Genomic DNA, 22,130 nt, shown 5'->3' on the forward strand with positions numbered 1-22,130 from the left:
TTCAGCAGGACAAGAGGGTCACTGGAAGAGCACGGCTTGCACAGTGTGAGCCACAAGGCATGAGTTAGTACCTGGCAAGCTACTCCTGCTCTAACTGTGCTGCATTTGTAGCCAAGGAGCCAAGCACATCCGTCCCAGGACAGCAAGGCCAGGTGTCCCAAGGAGGAGCAGTTGAGAAGAGTAAGGCGTTCAAAATGACCCGAGGAGGCTGTCTATGCTGCCTGTGGAGCTGGCCAAGGGAGCAGAAAGAGTAAATGCAAAGAAATGATAATCAGTTAAAATATTTGTTTTACACGCGGAAGAGAGGAAAACAGACAGGGAGATAGCATGCTAAGACTGCAAATAGTAATTTCCATTCTTCTTCTATAATACACATCCCCCCTTTCTGCCTGTTTTCCTATGGAAACAACGCACTCTGATCCCCTTCCCCTGACTTTAATAACTTTTGAACTTATTGGACAATTTTGATTAAATTTACTGAGAGGCAATGATATCAATGACAATTTCATTCCTATATGAGTTGCCCTGGCTGAGCAGAGAAGAGAATTTATCCTATTTGAGAGACCAGTATAAACTCACCATTTACCAAGCAAGAGAGGATCCATGTGTGCACATGCCTCTGCAGGGGTGAGGAAGAAAGAGGATGAGAGAGGTGTCCAAACACAGTAACATCTCTGGCCGAGCTCATATCATCTTAGGCATCAATGCCAATCAAGCACTAGACATGTTGCCTCGCTGGTAATGTGTTTGGGAGACATGCTACTTGCAACAGCACAAAACAAGCTCTCCTTTTGCGTGCATGTGCATCACAGATTTCAGATTATACCCTCAGGTATGGTCAGTGCTCGTGCTAAAGTTGGGGGAGCACTGCTCTAGCCCCTAACCACCCACCTGCAGGCACCTGCCTGCCCTTTCTACCAGGGGGCAGAGCTCTTTCCTGCCTCCAAAGGACAAGTGTGAGGCACCCATCTAGAAGTGAGTGGGAGGCCATTCAGCATGGGTGCTCTTCTCCTGCTTTTTGGCTGTCTATAGGCAGTGCTAACACCAACCTGCATAAACCACCGGAATAGGAACAGAAAGCGTAACAGAACAATCATATGCTTGGTAGAAGGCCAAATGCTGACAGCAAAGAAGCCTATACGGGCTTGTTAACCTACTAAAATAACATAACTCTTTCCCCACCGGCACATTCATACATGACTTCTGCCACAACAGGTCAGTATAGAATTATTTACCAGATCTGCAGCACAAAGGAAATGATAGCTGGGCCCTGCTGGGAGGGTGGAGAAAAATGCAGTAAACAACAGAAAACTGTTGTGCTGGTGGTGACTGTAAGTGCTTTGGTGCTTTTCCTCTTGCTGAAACCTCTGATGGCAGCTATAAATCTTTAGCTGTCACTTGCAGTGGGTATTTACTAATTACAGCATCAGCATGTCTTGTCCCAGTCCATGGGTTCTTGGGATAGCCTAGCAAAGGAGCAGAAATAGTTTTGCAATGAAAGTATGTTCAGGGAATGAATGTCTCAGCACTGATCTCTCCACTGCTCTGGCACCAGCACTAGGAAACTAGGGATCACAATACAGAGAACAAGGATGTTAATTCTGCCTAAATAACAGACTGCGTTTCCTTTCCCCGGCTGTTCTGGGGAGCTAATTACACAGATTCCCAAATCAAAGAAAAACAAAACAGTCTGCAAACGATTGCAATGTTGATGTGTTGGCAGTCCAAACCATGACATATGGTCCTTCAGTATGTCATCCTAGAGAACAGGCTCACGAGCAATGCTTCTTACGTAAAATAATGTCGTAAATAACAGAAAGAGGCTGATTTTAGAAATGTACTTGAGGTGGCCTCCCTAGTTCCACAATAAGACAGCCAGTGTTTCACAGAGCTGTTGCCAGCCTGGTGATAGGTTCCCAAACGTACCTCACTTGAGGGGGAAGGAAGGTGAATCATATCCAGACAGGATCCCAGCTTAGTCAATACCCACACACAAACTTTGCTAAAACACCACTAAGGTTGCGAAGTCAAGATTTTGGCCCTAACACTCGCTGAGCACCATGTGCATGTGTGTGTGCCACCAACCCTGTTCCGGGAGTGCCCCGTGGTGGTGCACCAGCCTTCACACCCCTCATCAGCAGGATTCGGACCTCGAAGTTCACCACCCAGACTCCTGCCGCAGTCATTGTGGAGTAAGGGATGGCTGCATGGACCCTCTGTGGCCCAGCAGGGAAGAGAGGTGAGACATGAGTGCTCCAAGGGCTTTCACATGCCTTTGTCCACAGCAGCCACATGGAGGTTCAGCACTCTGTGGTCCAGCTGAGGAGATGAGCATCACTCCTGGTGGCACAGGGCTTCGGCCATTCCCCAAAAGTGAGATGCTTCCTCTCTCCACCTCCTTCATGCTACCCTTGCCCAAGCTCTTCTTCCTTCACCCTGGTAGCACCTCGCTTCATACCTTTGCAACCTGTCCCACTGCCACCACCCCACCTCAGAAGCTGGTCAGCTCCCCAGTTTGTCCTCTATCCCCCACGGGCACCCTGGTATAGCCCAGCTGGCCTTGAGCAGAAACTCTAAGGATCAGACCAATGCTCCTTCTTGGCAAGCACATTAGTGAATTTCACTGTGCAAAGTTTAAGGACAGAGATGATTTATTTTCTCCTTACCCTTGGGCCTATAAAGTTCAGCTGCACAGAGCAGCCAACCTTCATTGAGTGGCTCAGGGCACTGAGATCAAGATTTTGGCCCAGAAGACAGGTAACCCAGGCTCCCCTGCCTGCATCCTCACCCCACCCTCCTTCAGGACCGCAGGGTGGTAGGGAGAAGACCCTTAAGGTCATCATTTTGCTACCTGTAACCCTGGGCAATGGATTATTTTTATGTGCCAAACACCTGCTCTGGACACAAGTAATTTGCTGTGGAGTTTATTATTCCAGGAAAGGCTAAAGGGACACAGTACCACGGCACTTGCCTGCCTTACTGCATGCTGAAATCCCGAATTCTGACACGCCGAGGGCTCCAGGTTGCCTTCCTCTCCCCGTGCCTGCGTTTGGCCTTCAAACGGGCAAATATAACTCCGGTAACGGCATAGAGGAAACCTTGGAGAGGCCACAGGAGCCTTGTGCCTCTTGGGAAGGAGGCAGCAGATAAACAGGATTAGGGAATTTTGCATAGCTCAACCTGCCAATTTCTGTAAAAAGGAAATGTAGGCAGTGCCTGCAGCCGTGATTCAGAGGAGAAGCCTTTGAAATGACTGCCAGGAGAAACGTGTTAAGATACAAGCTGCTTTTCCTCCGCAATAGCTGCAGTACAGGGAACAGCCCTCCTCTGTGGAGCCCACCCTGCACCAGGCACAGTTTGTGGTGCACAGCCGGATGGCAAGAGCCCTGGGAGCCAGGCAAAGCAGGCCTCATCCTGCATCACAGGCTCCAGCTGCTGCTGGCATTCAAACAGGGAGGTCAGCTGCAAGATGTTCTGTTATGGACCAGACCAAAAAATTTCATTAAGAATGCTTTTTCCTGGGAAAATCTTGGGGTTTTATCACCTCTTTTTCTTTTTGTTGTTGAAAAGTGCAGACCTGAAAAGTAAAATATTTAAAACGGGGTAGGAAGGGGTTGGGTTTGGGGTTTCCTTTGGAGAAAGTGTTTGGATTTTCAGGTGAAAATGGTTAGTTTTCAACTTTGCATTGGAAAGGCAGCTATTCCATGAGGACTATAGCATCTGACACCTAGTCTCACAGCAGCAGGCATATTCTGCAGTGGTTAGGACTTCACCCTGCAGGAATGTGATAATAGAGGGGCAACCCTAGCATCACATAACTCTGCCCTTAGGAGTCTCACACCCCCAGGAGGAGATTACATGCCCTGAACTTGCCTCTGCTCTGGGACAAGGGGAGCCACCAGCAACTCTCCCCGAAAGCAGAGCCCCTGGCATCCTCTCCCCACTCTTGGGCACAGCACCAGAGGATGAACACTGACTTTTTCAGTGAACCCTCTATGAGCACGCGCTCAGTGAAGCCCATGAAGGCTCTGCTCATTAAACCCAAGGGGAACATACTGAGAGAAAGGGTAAGACCACTGTAAAACCAAATTGCTGCTGTGTGATCATCTCCATGGTGGTCCAGCCCAGCTGATACAGTGTCACTAGACTGCCTTGTTTGTAATACTTGGCATTATCAGTAGTGGCTGTGCCTTTTTGCCCTTAGATTTGGCTGGGGATGGTGCCTTGAAAGCACAAAGCCAGGCTGGAGCAGTTTAGGGGAGCTGGAGACAGGGGAAGGAAGAAAATCAGAGCAGAAACCACCACAGCATGCCTTGTGGCACACCTGTAGGGGTACTCTGACAGGGACAAGGATCCCTGATAAAACAACAGTAACACTCACCATCCCAGCCAGAGGACAAGAAGCTCTTCCCGCTGCCTCTGCCATGGAACCAGAAATCTTCAGTGAAGAGCTGGGATAGGCATGTGGGGACAGAAACTAGCACAAAATGATGGAGTTGGTCTGGAGCATGGCAAAGCCCAACGCAGGGTTTCTGAGGCAGGGACCAATCCATCTCTCAGAAACACGGACAAAGGGTTGCACTTAGGAGGTCTGCGGCAGCACACGTGACCCCTGGGGAGGCAATGAGGTGACCAGTGTAGGGGCGGTGGTGTAAGGTGGCGGAGATTTCATGTGTGCCTGGGGTGCTTATACTGGATTTGGCCGGCCATGTCTCTACATGTGAAGGGAGCAGTGCAGCCCTCCGGCAGCTGCCAGCAATGGAGCTCCAGGTCGGGGTGGCTGCTCCCGTCTTCACGAGAAGGCTGAGTAGAAGTCTTTGCAAGAAGCCTGAGTCTACAGGCCTTGCACCTACAGGGCCAAATCAAACCCCAGCACATGTAAACACACAAAAAAAGCTGCACTCCTGGAGTACTTAGTTCTAACCAAGGACAGCTAAAATGAAGAAAACGCTAAACTTTTAGTTCATATATACATATATTAATTATTTATTTGCAGGTACTGATTCAGAAAAGCTTTTTTTCAAAGTTGGTCTGACAGCTTTCTGTTAAAAACTACTTTTCTCTTGCAAGTGACACCCACCGCTAGCAAGTTATATGAGCAAAAAATAAAGGGAGGAATCACATCTAGTTTCCCTACATCTACTCTGAATTTGCTCATTTTGCACTGGATGATATTTGTTCTATCCCTCAGGGTACTCCTGTCCTTGGATGAGATTTTATTGTTGCTCTTAAATCCTGTTTGGCTGGACTTCCAGCAAGCCCCAGACAGCTGAAAGCTTGGTTGCACAGCATGTAAAATAGGACCATTTGGTATGTGGTGCACGGAGCAGGCATGAGAAGAACCTGCTTCTTCAGACAAGACCTTACGTGTGGTGGGCAGGTTTCCAAAGCAGCCCACCCATTGCCTGCTCTCCTGGGCCTGCGAGGCTGCAGATAACCTGCTTTGTTGGCCCACTCCACATAGCCCCGTGTCCAGCCACGTCACCCACCTTCAATGGCCAAGCCATCGCAGTGTGTTAAGGCAAGCCCTGTTGGCTCTCAGGAGCCAGCAAGCACAGTGCCAAATCGGCAGAGGTTGGCAATGCCCAGGGCTGGGAGGGAGGTGGAAGACCTGGTGTGGAGGAAGGGATGGTGGCCCCAACTATGCAATACAATGACATGCTTATGGAGATCCTGGCAGCAGCTGTGCTTGCTGGCAGGCCAAGGGATGGCCAAGGTGGTTAGCAAGCTGTGTCCTGTGCTGTCCTGAGCACCAACACATTTCAGTGCTAAATGTTCTTAAATGTTGGACCTGAAGTTTTACCCTGGAATACACCCTGATAAGAAACTCATCTCCCTCTCTGAGTCTTTGTCTCTCAGGTATACTGTATATCCAGTTAGATCTATGCAGAGATTGCTTAGGACATTAGAGACAGGCAAGAGAAGCTGTAAGTAAAAAAAAAAACAAACCTCAAAGAAAAGTTAAAAAATACCAAATATCGCACAGCAGTCCAAAATAATAGCTCAACTCAACTGCTATAAAAGGTGAAATTAAAAGAGGTCAGTCTGTACAGCTGTGTGATTTTATGCCAGATAAAGGATCTAGCTTCTCATCTGCTAGACTATTTCATCATTAGCTTTTCCAAGAATCCATCTCTCTGCTAGTAATGTCAAATAAATCTTCACTAAAATGCAAAAATGTTTATGATTATACCTACTGACCCGTTCTTTTATTAAATGAGGACAACAGGATGATGCCCTGATATTTGCTGATGGGTTACTCCCATCTAACCTTTTCTTGTTCAACCAGATCATTGGTTTTCATTTCATCATACAATAGTTGCCAATAAAATTAAGTCAATTAAATTAAAAGTCTATTATGTTCTTTGAAATCAGGCTGAGACCTTTTTTCCCTCAGTCAATGCTCTGAGAAGACTTTTGATAGGGCAGCTGGGAAATCTGGAGCAGTTTCTCATCTGCTGTAAATTGGTTTAGCTTTTCAAAAATCAATACAGTGGCATCAGCTTACCCCAGCTGAGGGCTTAAACCCTGATGTGTACGAATAAGCCTCAAGCATGATTTGGGGCCAAGATTTAGATCTAGAATTACTCGTTCATGCAATCTCAAAGACCTTGTCTACTTATCAAAGTGGTAGCAGTTACCTATAACATACCTGGTGCAGTTACACCATCATCTCTTCCCTATGTAAATATCCCTATTCCAATATAAAAATGACCTTTTAGATGTAACTTTAAATGTGAGCTATTCCCAAGAGGCATAAGTGAAATCAATAAAAGACTCTAATGTCACATAGTCATGTCTGCATGAAGCTGCCTCCTTTGGTTTTCTGATATAAAATATTTCACCACATTTTTTCCAGTAGACAAGACCTTAATATCTCATTCAGAGATTATTTAAATAAAAAGGCAAACAGAGAAGGAATGTTCTACATCCTAACAAAATCCTAAGCTCTAGCCTTGAAATGCCATTCAAGTATCTTAAGAACTAGTAGTGGATATTACAACTATAAATGGTCTTAATTTGCAGACAAACCATTCACTTTGCAACATCTTTGAAAGCGACTTAACGTTTCTGGGCCAGACTTCCAGTAAATTTTTGCCGAAATCAGCTGCCTCTTAGAAAAGAACATTTAGACATTTAGCTATTTCATCCTGAATGAAAAGACTAAGGCTGATAAGGCAGTGTGCCCACAGTTTATTCCCCTGCCTTACTGTAGGACAAATGTTTTGTGAAGAGCTGAACATGCCCCCGACTGCCCCCAAGATATGTAGGTGAGGGGAGCTCAACCACCTCAAATATACCCAGCGTGACTCGTGGCTGATGTGGTCCCCAGCTCTGTCTCATCTTCTGTTCACCCACAGTGCCTCTGGCACATCTGATCAAAAGACAACGGGGAACAGCCTCTCATGTGGTGGGGCAGGACAGATGCCTCCAGTCAGTCAGTGGGAGATGCTAGGTTCCAGCCAGGAGCTCCAACCCATCCAAGGGAGCACCCTGGGGCAGGACATCTCATAGGAGAAAAATGAATTTGCTTGCTGCCCAAACAGTTACAACTGGTAGGTAAGCCTAGTGGCACTGGAGCCATGGCTTGGCAAGGTCTGGGGGCTGCAGTACGAGGCTGGGCTCTCAGCCACCAGGAAACCTTGGACTGCAGCCTCCAGCAGCAAGACATGGGCTACAGTCCCATAGACTCCTGGTGGAGCGAAGGACACCAGCTGGAAGTGGCCAGGTGGTTTCCTTCAGTCTCATAAGGTGGGGGTGAGATCTGCTTTTCTACAGCCCAAAATGGCAGGCCTGGGAAAGACAAATGGTATCGTATCAGTTTTAGAGGCCCAAGACATTCTGATTAACCCTTTAGATGGCATAGAGAAGTGGGCTTGCTCACATGACCCCAGGATACATTTTCCTTTTTGTGTCCTAGGGTGTTTTTGTGTCTTCTCCATAATAATAAAGAACAACCGCAGATCTTTAAATAAGATGTAAAATTCTTACAGGGCTAGTGAAAACGTCAAGAATAAACTTAACCAGGACAACATCATCTAGCTCAGGTGACTGTCTTGGATGCTTTTTTTCAACTTGAAAGCAGTGAACCTCCCTTAATACTCTCAGAATTCTGTCAGAAGTCATCTGTAAACCCTTAACATCATATCCATACTGCTGTTACATTTGAACCTCCAGCCCTCTGTTAGCAACCATCCTGAAGAGCTGGCACACAAGTAGAAAGTGTTTTAACAGTCTTCCTGCAGATTTGATAGCAAAGGCAGCACAATCCCCACCAAGCCTAGACAAACTGCTGTGAAAGGAAGGCAAATAAAGACCTGGAAGAGCTTTTTCATGTGGATTGAGAGAAGAGGTTTACCCAAAAACTTTAAAGCAAACTTGGGAATTAACACTGAACAGCTTTGTGTGTATTTCCAGGTGAGAGACTTCGTAAGCAAAGCTTTAACTCTCTGCTATCACAAATTCAAACAGTGAAACAGCTCCTAACCCTAATTAACTCAAAATTATTGACTTCTTAGAAAAGCTTTGAAGCACAGAAGGGCTTTCTATCAGCCAAACCTACAGTGCAGACCAGAGGTTTCCCTATTCAAACTTCAAAGTTTTTCAATTCGCATCAGACGTATAAACTACATGCAAATCACACAAGATCTACCAATGTATTTTGCTCCTAGAGAGCATTTTTCTAGGATAAAAGCTTTAAAGTGATCTACAAATTTTTAACGGTAAGCAGAAAATCCCAACTTCTTTTCAGACCCAAGGGACATGAAAATGAATACAAGAGATATGGTCACACTGTCAAAAGGCAAGGCAAAAACGTCCCTTGCATGGTGTTGCAAGGGGCACAGGACAAGAGGTCAGGGTCAGACCTTCCTCTGAGCCTATCTCCTCTCTGCCACTGAGCAAGGAATAGACTGGAGATATCCCAACATTTTTTGCCGCGGCAGTCCCTACTCAGGCTAGAGACTGGAGAAGGGTAGAAAGTCTAACACTCTCTTTCCTCAGAGAATCTTTTCATACATTAATGGGTTTCCAATTCTAAACAGACTCTGAAATGATGTAAACAAGACTCGGTTGCTTGTTGTTAATGACTCTGGTGCGTGCAGTTTCATCAGCCCTGCATAGATCTAATTTTTGCTGAACAATCACTGTTAAGCTGCTGGAAACCCATGTCATCAATTTCAAGAATGGTAAAGGTGAGCTTCCTCCCAGGAGATCCACACCCCTCTTGTAATTGTCAAATTAATGGAATTACGTTGGGGTAAAAGTGATGTAAATGAAGACAACACTTGCTTGGCAATTTATTTGCTGTATCAGGGAAACATCATCGGTTCTGACATATCAGGTGGATTGCCTGTTCACTGACACCTTTGTAACACAACAGTGATTTTGATGACATCCTTAGGTAATGAATACAACAGGAGAGTTACAGCATTGAAAAAAACTACAGCATTTTCCATCTGCGGTACACATCAAATATCAGCCATGATGAGTTCCATGGGGTTACCCCTGTGTAGAAGTGAAGCAGTAGAGCTCAGATGCCTGCATTTTTGTTAAGGCAACACATCGCTTTACAGTTACTTCCAGTTGCTCACACAGAAATAGCATCTTGAGGTGCTTTAGTACATCACGGCTTAGAAAGCAAACAGTGATAGTCACAGGGGTGCGACATGCTTCTCATCATGTGAAACTTGAGAGCCACAGCCAGGACAGCTTGGTGTCAGCAAGAGAGAAAGGGAAGGGGATGCTTATACCTGGTGTGCTCATGGAAGGAACAGGGCTTGACCAACAGAAGCAGCAGTAGAATGACTTCTCCATCTCCAGGTATGCACCATGTCTACGATTCACTGATTCGCTTGGCATGGTGGGTTTTAACAGGAAGCAGAAGAATAAAAGTACAGATTTACTGAACAAGGTACTCTGAGTCTGTATATAGCAACCTTTGCAATCCAGCTACTTTTTCCTTGAAGAAAGTTCTTTCTTTATAAAAACCCGGGGGTTTGCAAATGACGGACATCTGGGCTGATAAGTCACACATGCAGAGAGAGCCTCTGCCGCACAAAATGGCCAGACAGCAAAAGTATACAAGAAAAGCTGTGTCCCATGTGCCTTTCATACAGAACATGGAATTTGACAGTATATTACAGGAAATCTGTGTTGGAAGGGGTGGCTGAGAGGCTTAGCCCTGACTGATGAGTGAGGGGATGTGTGTTGATAAAAACAGTAGAGGTGTGCAGTTCCTGTGCAGGATGGGTCATGCAGCACTGGCTTCCACCAATGGCACATACACCCTGGGGCATCTGTCCACCACCCCACGTTTGCTGAGGAAAGATGATGCAGGGTATCCCTTGCCTCTCCAGTGGGCTCTCTTCAGGCCAGAGCTGCCAGGGAGACCAGCTGCCTATTCTAAGAAGTCTGCCTTGGCTGGTCTCCTCCCCTGTCTGTTGAGGCTCAGTCTGGGCCCTGCTGCATCTGGCTGCTTCTCCCTGAAGGCTTTCTCCTGGAAGACTGGAAAACCACCAGCAGCTCTCAAGCAGGAAAGCACAATTGTTGTAGGAGAAAAGAACAATGAGACAATGCATGAATGGGGGTGGGCAGCAGTGAGAAAGAAGGGCACTCATTTGATAGTCTGATTTACTGAGCAGGGGTTATTTACAATATCCACAGTGCAGTGATGGAGCTGTGGCTTTCATGGGGGTGACATGTTTGAGACCAGTTCTAATAGCCAAGGGGTTCCTGCGTCATAGGTCCTGGCTTTCCTTTCCTGCCAGGTAGACTGGACAACTGGAGTGCTTTTTTCCCCCCTCTTCTTGCTTTCTAATGGGAAGAGGAATTCCATTGCATTAATCTGGGAGCAAAAACTGAGAGAACAAAAAGCAAATATTTCAGGACTTACAAAATCACAAGAGCTGGCAGCACTGTGTAGTTTTGTATGTTATTCATTCTAGAATGATTGGGAGGGACCTAACCAGTCCACTGGCAGAGACAGGGACACGTGGTGGCTTGTAAAACTCAGCAGAGAACAAAGTGAAAAGGTAGTGTAGCACAACTCCCTGCAGATGCAGAATTGCAGCGTGAGAGTCTTGCAGATCTAGTCTGTCTCTGTGAATGCCCTTGTTTCCTGCTGCATCCCCAAATCCCTGCAGATTTCAGCATGAAAAGGTGCTCTTTGAGCCTTTTACCAAACTGCAGGGGAAACAAAGTCCAACAGAGCATGACTTAAGGTAAAGGTCTTATTAACTCCAGGCAGTCGCCAAGTCAATGTGTCTAGACTGCGGGCAGACCAGCTTTGATTGCCACTGCCTTTGGCATTTCAGTGGCCAGCAGTGTTTTGTGGTGTAAGTTCACCCTTACTTCACTCACAGTTCTCTGTGGTTCTCTTGGGACTTGTTTGATATAATGTGATCTTCTCAATGTCATCACAGTAAGGACCTGTGAGCCACATCCTGCACTGCTCACACATTTGATACTTTCAGAGCTACAGAAATATCCACTCTGAGGCTATCATCTCAAAGAAAAACTTAAAGATAACCTTCCAGAAAAATATCATATTCAGACTCTTTACGCCTTCTCTCAAGTCTGGAGCTTCAAAACCAGTTCCCCATATGGAATCACGGTTTAAAGGAGAGCAGCAGTTTGCATTTTGTTTCTAGACAGCCATTTATTAAAAATGCCAAGACAAGCAACTTCCCAGGGGATTACACTACCCCTATTTCTGCCTGTTGAAGGACAGACGTCTTAGCCACCGATCAGACCTTTCCCCATGGAAGCAAGCCTAACATCCTGCAGCATCTCGGTCTCCCCTCTTTCACTCCAGTTTGGGTTAGGAAGCATTGAAAGAGGCTTGACTGAAATAAAACTGCCGGAAACAAGATATTCTTAGACACAGTGGTTATGGTAATGCGGTACCTTTGCAGGACAGAAATAAGACAATTTCTTTTGACAGGAACCAGCAGCCACAGAACCATTGACACTGGCAAAACAGGCTATGGCGAAGGAGTGAGAGACATCTGACAAAGCTAAGTAAATGCACTACAACAACCAAGATAATCCCAACAATGTGGCAGGTAAACAGAACAGGTTTTTCTCTGTCTAGACACACATACACACACACATCTATATATACGCATGCACACATGCAAGTATTTATATTCAGGTAGAAGCATTATTCAGACAGAGGTCTAATTTTAAGCTGATGATGCCCATTAGTGCAAGGCGTAACCAGCAATTTGGAAGCACTTGGAAGTGTTTCCTTTTGTGGGTGTAGAGCTGCTAAATCGCATTGTAGAGGCAGCAATGTCCCTGTCTTAGGAAGACTGTGCTGCACAGCCCCAGAAAGCAGGCTGGTGCCCTTGCTTCCCCATGTGCCTTTCATTGCAAGTCAGAGCTAGGCTGCTAGTAGGATTTTCTGCCTTGTCACCTCCTCCTGCCCCTTTCACTGGAGCCTGAATCTGGCCTGGCTTATTTAAACAAAGCCATCAAAGAAAATGTCACTGTGTTTTCCTAAGCACAAATGGATTTAGAGAGCCTAGCGTAGCAAATGGCAATGTAAAATTCACTTGCTTTACAAGTACAGTCCTGCTGATGTAAACCAAAACACATATGCCAAGGAAAAGTTAATAGTCACCTGGAAAAAACATTAACTGGAGTTACATCTATTTTCTAATGGCATATTGTGTATGTAACAAAACACCCACAAATAATTTTGGGAGCAGGGATGTTCCCCCTTCTAATTGTTTTCATCATGGGGGCCGCCAGGGCTCTTACGTGCGCTTTCGACTGCTGCTGTGAAATATGTTTGTTCTTGTTCTGCCTCTGCAGGAAATCAGAGACTCTGGCTTCCTGTAGGCTGCAGATGCTTTATTCTTTGTATTCCCCAAATAGGAAGTCCTGGGGTCATTCTGCCAAATATATGGAAACTTAATTTCATTTCAACACAGGATTAATCACTAGGAAGTGTCAGGACATTGATGGGCTGATAACAAGACAGTTACAGCAGAAACCTTTTATGGGCACCAGGGCTGAAGCATTTGGCAACACACGTGAAGCTGTAAGCCTGCATCCAATGGGGAAGGAAGGCTACCTGATGAGAATTAACACTGGCAATTGTAATAGCAGTGTTTTTTTCATGCTCTGTAAACCTTACCAAATTTTTAAGCCTTTTTTATATTTTAAGAGGAAGGTAGATTGCTTTTGATGACTAACCCTTGTTTTTGATGACTAAGCTCTCTGTTTTTTCTCTACAAATCATAACAGCCCGCAGTGAACGTCCTCTCACTTACCACAGGCTGGCAATGGCACGCCTCGCTCTGTTGAAGGAAAGGCTTCTGATTTGCACCCTTAGAAGTCAGAGATCAGTCCCTCACTGCCACTGCATGTCACAGGGGCTACTAGATCCAATGGGAACACTGGAAAAACCAAGTGCTAAATCTAAGTCCATAAGCAATTAAATGGAGTTTCACAAGTGTGCTCAGAGTTTCCATTTAAAACTGTTTAAACACAGCCAACACCACACTGCTGTGAGGTAGCAACTGTTATTACACACATTGTAATGGCTGGGAAAAGTGAGATGCAAAGACTGAGAGCTTGGTCCGTGCCCGTAGAGCTGAGTTCTTCATCAGCATTCAGGGACTGACAGCATCAATCTTTATGCTGTGTCCAGCTTTTGCTCAGGGCTCAAGATAGCTTGCAGAAGAGTTGCTCTACCTAGCATCCAGTTTTAACCGATCAAACCCCAACAGCATGACTTTCGTAACAGCTCCTCCTGTATTCCCTTCTGTGTGGGCTAGCTGTTACAGGTCCCGTCTCTCGTACTGCACCCTGCTCATTAGATGGTTTTACACTTTTTTTGAGATCTAGCTTTAGGGACAGGTAAAACACTTTTATCATGACAATGGGCTGTGTTCATCTAGCTGCAACGGGGACAGAAATGCAGCTCTGTAAGGAATTAACATGTTTTATAGCAAACAGTTAAGGACAAGACAGGACTGTGTGAAACATTTCATGAATATAATGTAATCTTGTGCCTTAGAGGAAGAGATCTGTCTAAATCATATGACTTTGTGAAGACAGTATGCTTCTAAAAACATATTCAGTTTAGCATTTTCTGCAAGAAGTAAACAGGGAAGAAGGAATCTCCTTACAGAAAGCAAGAACCCCTTCACAGAGACCAGCAGGCATGTGGTGCCCTGCCCAAACTGCTCTTGCAAGGGATACAAATGGAGCTGTCACCTCCTCCCCTCTACAAACACACTGCAGCAACTGAGTACTTCAGTTTCGATCCTTCTGAGCTTGTGTGAAATCTGCTATGGAAAAACAGTCAGTCAGACCAGCCCACTGTGCTTTGCCTGCCTCCTTCATCTCCTCTGTCTGAAGCCAGAGATGAAAAAACTGGGTGTGTAAAGGGATGCCCTCTGCGTGCCACATGGGATCACCCATCTGCCATCACCCTTCCCACGCAGCAGAACTAAGATGCTCACCAAGGTCTTGAGCAACCCCAGAGGCATTTCACCATGTTCATCATGTTCATCCAACGCTATGAAAATGTCCCTTGACGAGCAAGATTAAAATGTTAACACTGTGCCCTGGGAATAAACTGTTGCATGCATAACTGGAGAAGCAGGGAAGCCTTGGGGCAGGAGTACACTACTATTCTGTCTGAACCCAGCTCAGCAAAGCTCTCCCCTCCTTGTAATTAATCCCCTTCTCATTCAGTCATGTAGTGTGGACATTCACCTAAATCCAATAATAAGCCACGGGATTTGAGCATGAGTTTGATATTAAACTCACAGTTAAATATTCTGCTGAATAGCAATGAAGCCAAAAATTGGCTTACGTGCTTTGCTGAATAGGAACGGCTTGCTGCAGTTCAGTGCCAGTGGAGAAGGGAGATTACTCTGTGAGGATGATTCACTTTGCTCAAGCCCAGACAACCCTGAGCTCCACAAGCCAGATCCCACCCTGCTTGTAAAGGAGACTTGAGAACACGAGAGGCTGGAATCGAGCAGTGATGCATATGATGACTGCCAGAAGACACCCAGGATATGAAAATAACAAATGCAAAAAGGTTCACTGCAGAGCATCACTCCCTTGGGGGGCTACATGAATCTGCAGAAACGCTGCATGAATAAAGTGGTGACCTTACCTAGTGACGTACAGCAATTGAGTCAAACCACCGGCACTTCAGTCAGCTTCACTTAGGAGCACTTCTCTACACTACAGAGCCTTTACCAGCAGCTAAACTGGCCGATTTATGTCAGCAGTGTCTCTTGAAGCAGAATAAGCTTATATTTGGATGGGAGTGATTTGGAAGATATATCTTAATGTCTTCCCCAAATAAAATAAGCTATGTTCTTCTGCTGGTCTAAGTTGTGCTTACTTGGTGGTTTTCCTGATCTACCTAACCTGGTTTGGGAAATAATCTTTTTTCCCCAGAAAACCTTCAGAATATCAGTTTGACTGAGGAGACTGATGCAGTGGCAAACACAGATAAAGGTGGCAGCTGAGAAGAAATTACATATAACGATGACAAGAGGCAGGAAATTTGGGATAAAAAACAGGCAAGGAAAGGAATCCCAATGATAAATCATTTTTGTTACAGACAAAACCCAAAGGAAAAAAGCTAAACAGCTTATCACAGACAGTCATGCTTAAAAGCCTGTCACAGAGAGAGTTTACATTAAGGGACAAACAAAACACATCAGGAAAGGCATAAAACATTGCCCTGAAGGACATGTCCTTTTCAGAAATGGCCAGACTCTGGAGGACAGGGCAATTGGGGATGAGAAGGAAGCTGAGAGACCTAGATTATAGGATCATATAGCACTGTTTAGGTTGGAAAAGACCTGTAAGATCACCAAGTCCAACCATTAACCTAGTACTGCCAAGTCCACCACTAAACCATGTCCCTAAGTGCCACATCTTTTAAATACCTCCAGGGATGGTGACTCAGCTGCTTCCCCCTCCCGGCAGCCTGTTCCAATGCTTGACCACCCTTTCAGTGAAGAAATTCTTCCTAGTATCCAAACTGAACCTCCCCTGGCACAACTTGAGGCCATTTCCTCTTGTCCTGTCCCTTGTTACCTGGCAGAGGAGGCCAATGTGCAGCTGCCTGCAGCCTCCTGGCAGGGAGTTGGACGGAGCCAAAGGTCCCCCTGAGCCTCCTCCTCTCCAGGCTGAACAGCCCCAGTTCCCTCAGCTGCTCCTCATAACGCTTGTGCTCCAGACCCTTCACCGGCTGCGTTGCCCTTCTCTGGACACGCTCCGGCACCTCCATGTCTGTCTCTGTTGTAGCAAGGGGCCCAAAACTGAACACAGGGTTTGAGGTGCGGCCTCACCCGAGCCGAGTACAGGGGGACGACCCCTTCCCTGGCCACACTGTTTCTGGTACAAGCCAGGATGCTGTTGGCCTTCTTGGTCACCTTGGCACACTGCTGGCTCGTGTTCAGCCGGCTGTTGATGAACACCCTCAGGTCCTTTCCCACCAGGCAGCTTCCCCGCCACTCTGCCCCCGCCTGTAGCGCTGCGCGGGGTTGTTGTGAGCCCAGTGCAGGACCTGGCGCTTCTCCTTGTTGAACCTCATGCAATTGGCCTCGGCCCATCGGTCCGGCCTGTCCAGATCCCTCTGCAGAGCCTGCCTGCCCTCAAGCACATCCTCACTCCTGACCGACTTGCTGTCACCTGCACACTTACTGAGGGTGCACTCAATGTTCTTGTCCAGGGCACTGATAAAGGTATGAAACAGGGCCGGCCCCAGTACTGAGCCGTGGGGAACACCACTTGGCTGCTAACTGGGTGTAACTCCATCCACCACCACCCTGTGGGCTGGGCTGTCCAGGCAGCTTTTAACGCAGCGTAGAGTGCGCCTGTCCAAGCCATGAGCAGCCAGTTTCTCCAGGAGAATGCTGTGGGAGACAGTGTCAAAGGCTTTACTAAGGTCTAGGTCCAGAGCCTTTCCCTCATCCGCTAGGCAGGTCATCTTGTAGAAGCAGATCAGGTTTGTCAAGCAGGACCTGCCTTTCATAAACCCACGCCGGCTGGGCCTGATCACCTGGTTGTCCTGTATGTGCCATGTGATGGTGCTCAAGGTGATCTGCTCTATAACTGAGGTTAGACTGACAGGTCTGCAGTTCCCTGGATCCTTCTTCTGGCCCTTCCTGTAGATGGGCATCACGTTGGTTAATCTCCAGTCTTCTGGGACCTCCCCAGTTAGCCAGGACTGCTGGTAAATGATGGAGAGCAGCTTGATGAGCTCCTCCATCAGCTCCCTCAGTGCCCTCGGGTGGATCTCATCCAGACCCATAGATCTGTGTGTGTCTTAAGTGGAGCAGCAGGTCACTGATGGTTTCCTCCTGGACTGTTGGGACTTCATTCTGTTCCTCGTCCCTGTCTTCCAGCTCAGGGGTCTGAGTACCCGGAGGGCAAATGGTCTTGCTATCAAAGACTGAGGCAAAAGCATTTGGTGCCTCAGCCTTTTCCTCAGCCTTTGTCAGTATGTTTCCCTCTGGATCCAGTAAAGGGTGGAGTATATCCTTAGTGCTCCTTTTGTTGCTAATGTATTTATAAAAACATTTTAAATTTTCTTTTATGGCAGCAGCCAGCCTGAGTTCTAACTGGGTTTTTTGTTCTAATTTTGTCCCTGCATAACCTCATGACATCCTTATAGTCCTCCTTAGTTGCTTGCTCCCTCTTGCAAAAGTAGTGAACTCTCCTTTTTTCCCTGAGTTGCAGCCAAAGCTCTCTGTTCAGCCAGGCTGGTGTTCTCCCCTGCCGGCTTGTCTTTCAGCACTTGGGGATGGCTGGCTCCTGCATCCTGAAGATTTCCTTCTTGAAGAATGCCCAGCCTTCCTGGACCCCTCTGCCCTTCAGGACTGCCTTCCAAGGGATTCTTGTCAACCAACCTCCTCAACAGGCCAAAGCCAGCCCTATGGAAGCCCAAGGTGGCATTTCTGCTGACCCCCCTCCTCAATTCTCTGAGAATCAAAAACTATCATTTCATGATCATGATTAAAGGATCCTGCTGAAATTTTTTGAGATATATGCTTCAGTATTTAAAGTTTGAACTGGAATAGCCCCCGCAAAAGTGAATAACAGCATTTTTTCAATTGAAGGGCTTTACCAGAAGCCCTGTGAACATTTATGTGATGTCTCTGTGTAGCCCAGGGCATGAGCTGGCTACAGCCCCCCATGGCAGGTGCCAGCGGGCTCCATCCTCTGCACTAGCCAGTTCGAGCTGTGGCAAGTGGAGACCTCCTGAGCATGGGGGCCAGCACCAGTGAGGTGCCTTCAGGGCCAGACCAAGCCCCTGGGGAAGGCTGCTCTTGCCATGTCACTGACATCTTCGTGCAGCTGTGCAGGGACTGGGGAAAAGGGCGAGGGGTCCAGCAGGGGATATGCAGAGAATAAGATGGCCAGTGAGCAAGAACCGCATTTCACAGAAAGAAAAACAAAAAGAAGGATTTCGACACTTGTTCCCCACCCCATGCCAGAGCAAGAACTCAGTTTTGGATGGCCCCAACATTGGAGGGAGGAGAAGGGAGCAAGGGAAAGGGCATGGGGTAAACATGGAGAAAGCCGGAGAGGAGTGCCTCGGCAGCAGGCAGCTTGGGCTGGGGTAGTGCCAGCATGCCTGTCATATGTGAGGAGCACTTAATCCTCAGCATAGCTATTCATTTCCTCACTGTTTAAAAAAATACATGTATTTACAGGACGTCTCAGGGAAGGGAAGTTCTGTGAATCAGTGTCTGACTATTAGCGGCTGACCCAGAGGAAGGCATTAGCAAGTTGGAGCACCCCTTTCATGTCTGGTCCCCAGGCGCCCTGTTAGCTGTGTGCCATTAGAGCTAACCTCACCCGACTTTGCATCACTGTCCTGTTGACATAGCACTAGTAATGTCTCTCATGGACGTAAGCTCACCTTGGGGGCCTTCTCTTCCTGCCTTGAAACTCTTCTTTCAAGTTCCTCAGTTTGCTGAAGTGTAAAATCTTCCAGCTTCACGATAAGAAATTCTTCAAAAGAAGGTACTTTCTCTCTGCCTGCATCACACTATCCTTCAACCTTCTTGCAGCAACCGAGTTCCTATCCTAAGGTCCCTTTGATCATATCATTGCTCTGCAGAGCACCCCAAAACAGATACTGCCACTTCCCAAGAACTACGGATTGCTGAAGGAAACCTTGAAGCTGCTGATGTCCTGCTAGGTGTTAAAGAGGCACTCCTTTACCCCCTCAAGCTGCCATCAGGTTCCGCAGCGCTTCTCCCAGGCTGAAAGGTCACCTCTGATTTCAGCCTCTGTCAATGAGGTCTTTCCTGAACACCACAGCCCTGGCCCCAGGCCAGGGAGAGGTGGTGTTCAGGCAGCGCAGCTGCTGCTGCGGCTTCCCTGAGTTCCTCATCCCTACAAGGAGGGAAACCCTCAGAGGAGAAGGGCCATTTGGAGCCCTTGTGAATTAGGCAAGTCCTAAGTTTTCTGGATGGCATCTTCCAAACTGCCAGCCAAAGGCATCCCCAGGAGGTGAGGACCAGCAGCTCAGCCCAGCCTGTGGAAGCATGGCCACAGGGTAAGGTGATGTTTGGGTCTGTGGAAGTGATAGAGAAACTTCACAATTCAAGTGGTTTCTGGTGAGAATTAGGCACCCAGAGGCACATTTGTAAAGACACCCAGAAGGGTTTTCAAAAGATCCCAATCTTCCTATGCATTTATTTCAATGAAAGATGGGGACAAAGGGGCTTCCCAAAGCCCCACTGCTCCACACCCCCCTCTCCCCCACCACCTGGAGCTCATTGCACATCTGGCCTTTGAGAGCCACTGGCATCATCCACCAGCAGGCTTTCAGCTTTCAGCCCTGAAGGCTGCGGCTCCTCCACCATCACCATCAGCTCTCTGCGCTAGCATATCACCTGGCAGGACCAAGCTGAGCGTGATCAGTGACGCTCACACAGTTGTCTCTCCATTGAATTAGCCACAACACATGGCCCAGTGTCTGTGCAGCTCTACTCTGTCACCCTGGCCTTGCGCCAGCTTCAGGAGGACGTGTAGCACCAGATCTAGCATGAAAATAGCTTTAATAATGTTAACCCATCCAAAACTATGTTGTCTGGTGAATAAAAAGCAGCAAGGGGATTCAAAATAGCTCATGTTTTGTGCTATATGTTTGCAATGGATTTGGGTCAGTGCTAAGTGCCCTGAAAGTTGATTTACTGTTTCACTGAGCCACAGCCTCTGCTACTTGGGAAATTTCAGTAACATTTCCAGAAGTACCTAAGTGTTCCTGATAAATCTGACTGCCAAAAATTAATATCCCTCATTTCCTCTTTTTCCTCCCACTTTCTCCACTTATTCCCATGATTGTTTCAGGAGCAAAGAATTGATGTCAGTGCCACGAATAGCTAGCTCTGAATTCATTTGCTTACAGCTTTGGGCAGGGAGAATTATTTTTTTTTTCTCATTGGAAGGGTTGATTGAATTGATTCTCTCCTCCTCCTTTCTTGCACCTATGCCTGGCCTCTGCCTCCCTGCACTAGCATTCCAAGGCTCCCCCTTCAGCTGCTCTCATAATGGAGGCATCACTACTGAGTCATCCCTTCACATTCAGTTCCTTGCTAATCCACCTCTTGTTGTTTCCTTAACAAGAGTTGTTCACTTCCTCCTCACATCCATCCCCAGCGGTTTGGTTTGGGCATTTCCACCCTCTGTCATTCCTGTTACCTTCTCTCTGAATTTTCTCTCTCCTTGCTCTGGAGTCTGCATTATTGAAGATGGTGCTCACCCTTTTCCCCTACCTGCTGTCTATTTGAATGCCTTCCTCAAATGTCCTCCCAAGCTTCTGGCCTTCACCCCCAGCCCTGCCATGGAAGCAGCTACCTTATACTCATCTTTACAGACACTGGATGCAGCAGGGATGGGCTTGGCAACCTTCCATTTCGATACTTCTCCATGGGGAATAGCCTTCTTTCCCTGTTCTGTTTTTGCATTTTTTCCTCTGCTTTGGCCACTAGAGTCCTGAGACCTCCTCCTTGTTCTCCTCCTCCTCCTCTTTCAGAGGCAGCTCCAAAGGAAGGAGGCCTGGCCACCCTCAGAGGCTGGCAGTGCAAGGTCAAAGGCTCTCCAAAAGTTCCTCTGTGCCTTGGGTTGTTGAGGTTAACTCAGGAGACAGCTGTAAGCAGACCTTACCTGCTCAAGGTGTGGGAATGGGGAAAGGAGGAGACCATTCCCTCCTTGGTGCTCCCAGACACGCTGCTCAGGTCTGCAGGCAGCTGCCTCCCTTCTCTCCAGCAAGGCAGCTGAGATAGGGCAAAACCCACTGCCCCTAACACCACAGTGCAATCAAAATAATTATTTCCAACTTTATATATGCTATTCAGCACACTGCAACAACTCTATGGGCAAGTTGCTTGTACTTAACCAAAAACCTTGGTTTTCCCACCTCTCCCAGAAAGGAGAGGACGTCACAGCCCTTCAGTATTCTGGGTCCTTCCCTCTCCCCTCCTCTTCCTACAGCCCTCTGCTTGTGAGCCCATCTGTAGTATTGAGGACCCTGAGGGTTTCTTCCTCAAGCTGCCTCTGCTCAAGTGTCTGAGAGCTCAGAAATACCTGGGATGAGTATCACAGAAGGAGGGAATCATACCAAGCGTCTTTCAGAGAGGATCTGGGGCTCCTTTGCAGAGCTTGAGTCCCCACATCAGAAGCTGGTTGTTATTATCACAGATGAAACACACTTCAGAGGAGGCAGCTGCAGACAGAGACAGTGACTGATAGCCAGCAGCTACAACACAGGAGGCTGCATGCTTTTTCACATCAGGGTCAGGAGCTATCATACCATGTCCTCAGGGAACGACTGAGACCACCATCGAGATCAGACCTTTTCTTGTCCAAGCAGCAGCCCTCCAGCACAGTTAAAGCCTCCAGAGTGGGAGAGATGCCTTGTGCAGGAGCACATCAAAACAGGCTGTCACACCATTCAACTTGTACCAGCATCCTCATGGTTGTCATCAAAGTCCAATGTGCAAAATGGAGGTAGAAGACAGACAGGGAACAGGATGCACCCCTCTTCCAGCTCATACAAATAATTTTATTTCAGAGGTATATGAATACAGTCTGTGTAGCAAGGACATCAACTGGCAAAACTCAGTCAC

The 22,130-nt window shown here is 47.2% G+C and overlaps 1 protein-coding gene across 1 annotated transcript in view; it reads right to left on the reverse strand.

Moving 5' to 3' along the window:
- Nucleotides 1-646: 646 nt before the first annotated feature.
- The window catches only part of HSF2BP (heat shock transcription factor 2 binding protein), an 85,243-nt gene continuing 63,759 nt past the window's right edge, over nt 647-22,130 (reverse strand). Inside the window, exon 9 of the mRNA XM_056327450.1 lies at nt 647-1,466. The gene's annotated coding sequence lies outside the window, so the exon portion shown is untranslated. The remainder of the gene's footprint in view (nt 1,467-22,130) is intronic.

This window comes from Falco biarmicus, chromosome 2 (genome assembly GCF_023638135.1).
Source record: "Falco biarmicus isolate bFalBia1 chromosome 2, bFalBia1.pri, whole genome shotgun sequence".
NCBI lineage: Eukaryota > Metazoa > Chordata > Aves > Falconiformes > Falconidae > Falco > Falco biarmicus.